The 6,823-nt window shown below is 34.1% G+C and overlaps 1 non-coding gene across 1 annotated transcript; it reads right to left on the bottom strand.

Moving 5' to 3' along the window:
- Positions 1-2,572: 2,572 nt before the first annotated feature.
- Trnai-aau lies at positions 2,573-2,646 on the bottom strand. The gene has a single exon. It is a non-coding gene; the product is annotated as a tRNA-Ile (tRNA).
- Positions 2,647-6,823: the final 4,177 nt, after the last annotated feature.

Genomic DNA, 6,823 nt, shown 5'->3' on the forward strand with positions numbered 1-6,823 from the left:
TATAATGCCCTTGTGGGCTGTGTCATGTTCTTACAATCAAGAATGTCATTTCTCATAATTTTTCTACTTTTTTAGGGAAGCTAGCTTTAAATAAAAGTAGACATCAAAGTCTGTATGTCTTCACGCTTTAAAAATGAGAACTGTATGTAAAATTAATAAGAATTATGTATTACTTAACTATACCTACTGTGGTAGCAAATTCGGAAAATTATAAGCAAATACATACACGTTTTTGGTTTGGCGCTTAGTGAGGAAACAGTTGTTCCGGAAAGAGCTCTTTTTGGGTCATGTAGTTCTGGTAGTACTCACTATGAACTCTTTGCGTAGGTTTCCATGGCAACCGATGTAAACTGGCTGAAATCGATAAATAGCTTGTTCACAAAAATATTGCTACTCGTTTTAACCAATATCACCAATAATAATCTAGACAAAGATCGGAAGATTTCTATCAGTTTCAACCCCCACTCTTTTATACACTCACACCAGTAACGTACTCACAGGTAAACAAAAAGCGCTGCTCTGTACAATGTTTCAATATACATAACCATACGTTGTAATTCTAACGATAAAGTACTGGGGTAGCAGAAATCCAGGAGGATATAAATTAAAATTGCCTAAAATTACTATTTATTCAATAAAGTTTGACGCAACTTTTTATTATTATTTTAATATGATAATGACCTTTTTTAAAAATATTAATTTGATAATATATGATTAAAATACCATTATAAAACATGTGAAATACTATTCAATAAAATACAACAATAAAATATCCTTGTAAATTGCTCCTCCTGATTAGTTAAACAATAGTATATGTACATGGGCCCGTAATCATCATCATCATGAAACATGTGAAATACTATTCAATAAAATACAACAATAAAATATCCTTGTAAATTGCTCCTCCTGATTAGTTAAACAATAGTATATGTACATGGGCCCGTAATATTATGTAGGTATAAGCAACGCACAGTTTTTCATAGACATTTCGGTTACCAGGACGACATCCCGTAGGAGGAGCATTTGTTAATCTATCCCTGTACCTAAATTGTGTACTACAGACTACACGGCACTATGCCTAACCCGAAATACTCAAGTCTTAATTCATCATCAATGAACGCAGTGGTATAAATGTGCGTTTATAAAGGGCTTTTAAATCAAACTTATACTATACGACATACATGCATACCCTTTAAGAAAAACAATTTCATGAATATCATCATTTTAGCCGATGTCTGTTTAAATATCAGGTTTTCATCCTTATCACCATCAAAGGATCGGTTGAAAACAACCTTTCTTGGGCCGCGATAATATTGTCAAATTATCTGACCACCTCTTCCGCGCTTGACGATGCTAAGTCTCCAAAGAATTAACTTAATTGTGGAAAGTTTTATCCCGAAATCATTATTTTTTCAAATTCATTGTATGAAAAATAAGGTATTAATCGGGACTCTAGAAAAGTTTCAAAAATATTTATGCTACATTATAACTAGTAGATTTAAATGTAAATGAAACTTAATCAGTCCTCAAAAATCTTTCGTTACCACTATCAGTTTGAGTTATTGCACGCATGATAAAGTTTTTACAGAACACCGCTTTTTATTTATGTCGTCCTTGTGCTGACACGAATGTAAATAGTGCGGATCCGATCACAAAACTACAACTATTCAACTATCTGTTATTGTCGGATGCAGTTGAGCTCCTATTAGTTTATGTACTGCTAGTACTCCTTGGCTTGGAATCCTTTCAAGTCTCGGGAGAGGGGGAGGAGTGGTTTTCTTTGCATTTTTGAATATTTGCGTTCGTAGATTTGAAACAGATACCTACTTTTTAAAAGATGGACTGTTTTGCACCAAATTAAATTAGCTTAGGAATAAACATCCATCCCCAAATTTACTTATGATATGGTAGAAGAGTTAGAGTGCCAAATCCAAATAAAATGTTAATACTTAGTTGAAAAAAGTCGTAATGACAACCCAGGTCCCCAAGATACAGGTAGCGCCTAGTTTGGGGACCACACATTTGATGAAAATGTCTCCCATAGAGTAGTTACAGTGTTACACTACTTAATAATTCATTTAGCCTTAAGTAAAATCTGTAAATGTAACTGAGGATCAATAAAGTTATTATATCGTATTATTATACATATGTATAATTGTAATGTAAATATCGTGATGTGATAGTAGCATATAGTCATGAAGTCAAATTACAGGACTTAAATGAAAAGAGCATCAAGAGAATGTAGCTCATCTGTCTACACTTACATATTTAGGAAACGAATTATCTATTTAGTTGTAAATTGTGTATTATACATGTCTGAATAATATCGCTGCAACGTAGGCATTAGCAAGCTAACAAGATCACTGAGCTCTTTAAAAAGCGAATGGATTGTCGGTTGTTCTACTGCTCTTTTTAAACATGGTAACTGAAAGATTTGTAGCTTTTTTTCAGCTTATGAAAAAAGTGCTTATGTAAAAAAACCTTACTCAGTTCTTTTCTATGCGACTAGATGCGACGCAAGGCTCGAAAGGGGTCTCATTAGAGAAAAAATAATAAATATGCAAAAGATATTTGGCACATGAGGGACTCGAACCCCCGACCCCCGCGTTATTAGCACGATGCTCTAACCAACTGCGCTAATGTGCCATGTACTGAATGTGCTGAAATTCAGGATAACTTTCGTCGTTCCTGCCTCTCGAGGCTTACATTTGCATGAAAGAAGGTGATGGCAAGATTACCTGGTGCCCAAGAGTGAAGGGTATCAGTATAGGAGCAATAGCTTTTGCCTTGTCACCGCAATAGCGCCCATTGAGATAGGTGCGAGTGCATCAGACATTACTATCTACAGCATGTGGTAGACAAAGCAGCAAGATCGAACCTAACTCACCCCACAACTTACCACCTGGAAGGGGTTTTGTCAATGAAGTTTGTGTACATCGTTATTATTTTTTAATTAATTAAATTATGAATTAACATTTTCACACCTAAAAGAAAAACTAGACAAACTTCCGGGACCTTTTATTACACAACTATGCGCTACGGCAGCTACGCGGTCGCACGCGATGCTACGAAAGTTTGTCGCTACGATACGTTCAACGCAAAAAATATCTCATTTGTATAAAAGTGTGTGATTGGATTTGGAATATTAAATTATTCTTATGGAATACTATTTAAAACTTTATTATAAAACAAGTTTAAGTTATGAAATGCTACAGTTCTGTCATTATTTCTAAGAGATTTAAGATAAATCATAGCAATAACTCGTGTCACCCAAGTTTTAAAGGAATTGGCTTACATATTTCGTACTGAAATACAATTGACATGTGAGTTACAACCAACTCTAAAATGCTTTCCATAAAGATTCATTCAGGACAACACGATCGCCGTATTTATGACGTTTTGATAAAACAGTTGTTGTAAAGTAACCTTTTGACGTGATATGGTCTCCTAGTACTTGAAGTCAAATCGGCAATGGCTGCCCGCTTTCACGCAAGCGCAGTAGCTATCAAACCACGTGTGTTCATTTTCATGGTTTTCTAAGTTACTTTTATTAAAAAAAAATATTTTAACTAATAAAAAACCGCCCTTTGTAAGTTTTTTTTTATTAATGTAAATATAGATTTCGTTTATTTTAAAATATAATATACAGATTTTGAGGTAATAACGAGGGATTTAAAAAGTACTGAAAGATATACTAGGTAAAGAATGTAACTTGGCAGGAATTGACTAATGTCCATTTTCATCAACAAATACCTAAATTAAGGAATCCGCTAAGAGCATTTAGGGAGCACTGAATACGAATTTCGTTTTCACCAAAGTTTAAGTGTCCCTTATAACCTTTAAGTATGTAAGGGGGAGCCCTTATTCTAAGTAACACTTAGTTAGCGAAACGTTAAGAGACTGTTGGTGAAAATGGGCATAAAACGTTCAAACAGAAATGTCAATTAGGGGTTAATCGTTCAAATGTTGACAGTTAAAGAACCTAATTGTTTCCTATTTAAAAGTTGTGGATTGTAATTTGCACAAAGTTATTATGATGTTCTTTAATATGTCTTACCGCTTATAGGTGAGACTGTGAAAGTGGATTATTTCTCGGAATATTATCATAAGTGTAAAATTGGACTGAAAACGAATTTTATATATTTTTAATAACCTTCAAAAGCAAAGTAACTTCTTTTTTTCTATAAAGGTTTTTGGAACATCCATAACTACATCCATCCTATGTTTTCCTAGTAAACAGCGATTACGATGCAGTATATACAATATTCCATATACATCCAGGATACATACGTCACTAAATGCACCTCTTCATTCCTTTGAGGTCCTAGTATTTTATGGCAAAGGATTCGATTTTACTATATCAAGATAGGTAGGTGTATATTGTATTTTCTATTGAAGTTTCAGTAACAATTTGTGTACATGATAATTTGCAGGTTTCAATATTTAATCAAATATAACGCGCATTTAAGAAATTAATACATTAAATTGAATTATTTCTAAATATACCTATAGAATTGAAAGCTTATGACTTATTATAAAGTAGGCGATTATCATGTATATTTTAATAATCTTGGTTTGATCAAACTGAATATTAGCTAAAAAACCAACACAAAAGTGACTTAATAAGGTGTGCAATTTATTTAAGCGTTTTTTTTTTCAGTAAACTTATAGTTAGACTTTTTTGTAAAACCAAAGTTTCATATAAATATATACTATCAAAATACGTGCCCTTACCTAAAAAGTTACATTAAATCTCAGTTTAAAACAGCACTTGTTACCTTGTGATTGTAAATAACACATTTGAAACTAGGTATCCTTTATGATCTCCTAGTATCCAGAATCGTGGCACATTGCCTACGTAGTTTCACGCAGGCGCATTTAAAGCCAGTCCACGTGGACCTGGCTAATGGCACGTGGTCGCTAAGACTAAAGTGGTACTTAGGTGTATCGTAATCCGCCGGAGCTGCAGGATTGTTCGAAAGAGTTATCGCGGTCCTGGTACATTAGTCAGTAAAATTCATTCATTAGTCAGTAATTTCACAGCGGGAGAGGGGTCATTTGATGATTATTGCCACGAATAAACAAAAATTAAAAAGGTGTATCGTAATAGACTAATCAAGACTTTATAGCTCATCATTTTAACGATTTTTGAATTGACAACTAATAATTGATTGAAACTACAATCATATTTTTTGGGAGTAGGCCTCCAGCCAGAGGATTGAAACAGGCGTGGACCGCAAGTAGTGATGGTGCGGTGCACGTAGAGGATTCGATCCCGGTTAACCAAAACCAAAGTAAAATATTGAAAGACCTTGCTCAGTGAATATAAAATTTGAATAAGTACATTTGCAACTCAGTTTGCAATATAACAAGTTGTGATTGTAACAAGTTTAGTTATTTTTTCTAATTTTAATAAGAATCGTTTTTATTTATTTGTGTTATTTTCTAGTTATAATTAAAATACTTTCATTAATTTGCGTATGTTGGTTAACCAGTAATTGGCGACTGTGTAAGTCCTAGTATTAATAGAAATTGTACTCTAAGTTTCATCTACACAGAAGCTTTTGGTAAACCCTTTAATAGATCTTCTTCTTCTTCTTAGCGTTTATCCCGTCTTGTGACGGGGTCCGCTTTCCGTATCTTCTTCTTCCACTTCGCTCTATCCTGGACATCTTCCTCTTCGAGTTCGCAGCTTATCATATCCTTCTTTATGACACTCAACCCTTTAATAGATAAATAAATAAATATAACATCCCAAACTAAGTGGTTACTAGCTAAGGCATAACTTCAGTGCGACATGCCTACACTATTACTACGATATTACTCAAAACACGGCTACGATCGCGTGGGTAAAATTGTGTTCTAAAATACTTTAAAAATTATTCGCTATGGTGAATCTTGCTGCTATCATCTAAATCTTCTTTAATATTGGTCTGTTATCTAGATACGGTATAAAACTAAAATCAATTACAATTCCACACACATGTTTATTCTATGAGAGGATCGCATCTTACTTATGTGAGCAGTATTGTATTGTTTCGTCACTGATTGCGTTCGATCGGTGACGTTAGAATACGTCATCGTAAGTCCTGCCGCCCTGGTACATGACAGGTACGTTATACGCAGGCGCATAATTGTTGAACTGTGCATGTGTATCATCTTTCCCATCACAAGGATTCTGAACATGAGAGTGAGGCAGCATTTGCGCTTGCATATCGCCATCCCTATTTCTCATGGGCTATTTTGCATAGGGTGTAATGCTTCGTTTTTTTGAGAACCTGACATCTATGAGAGTACCTGCATGAGTATGATACCCTAGTGTTAGACTCTATAAATAACGATTGGTAGTCAGCCCATTTTACATAGGTAAATCCAATATTATTATGACGTCATTTTGTTGGATGCACCTTCTATCTCTGTTGTCCTAGTATTTTATGGCAAAGGCTTCGCTTTTGAAATATAGGTATGTAATCTGCTTGTTATACACGTAAAGTACGGACTTCCTTATATCGGGTGTGTCGTTCATAATCACATTAAATGAAATGCGTTAATATACTGTTTAATATATGTCGATTAACACAAAGAAAAAAGAAAATTACGTAAAAATAAAAAAAATGATTTTTTCAAACAAAGTAAATAGAATAAAAAAGTGCGAAAATTAGAACACCACATAAAAGTCAGTCATTACAAACAACTGAAATTCTCCCTTGAAAACTGACAGCTTGATCTCTGCTTTACACATGATGTTGTAAATTATAAAAACGAAAAATGACTCCTGTGGCTAAACTAACTAGATAGGCCCAGATGGAATAAAAGAGTGGAC

This window comes from Helicoverpa zea, chromosome 31 (genome assembly GCF_022581195.2).
Source record: "Helicoverpa zea isolate HzStark_Cry1AcR chromosome 31, ilHelZeax1.1, whole genome shotgun sequence".
In the NCBI taxonomy this organism is placed as follows: domain Eukaryota; kingdom Metazoa; phylum Arthropoda; class Insecta; order Lepidoptera; family Noctuidae; genus Helicoverpa; species Helicoverpa zea.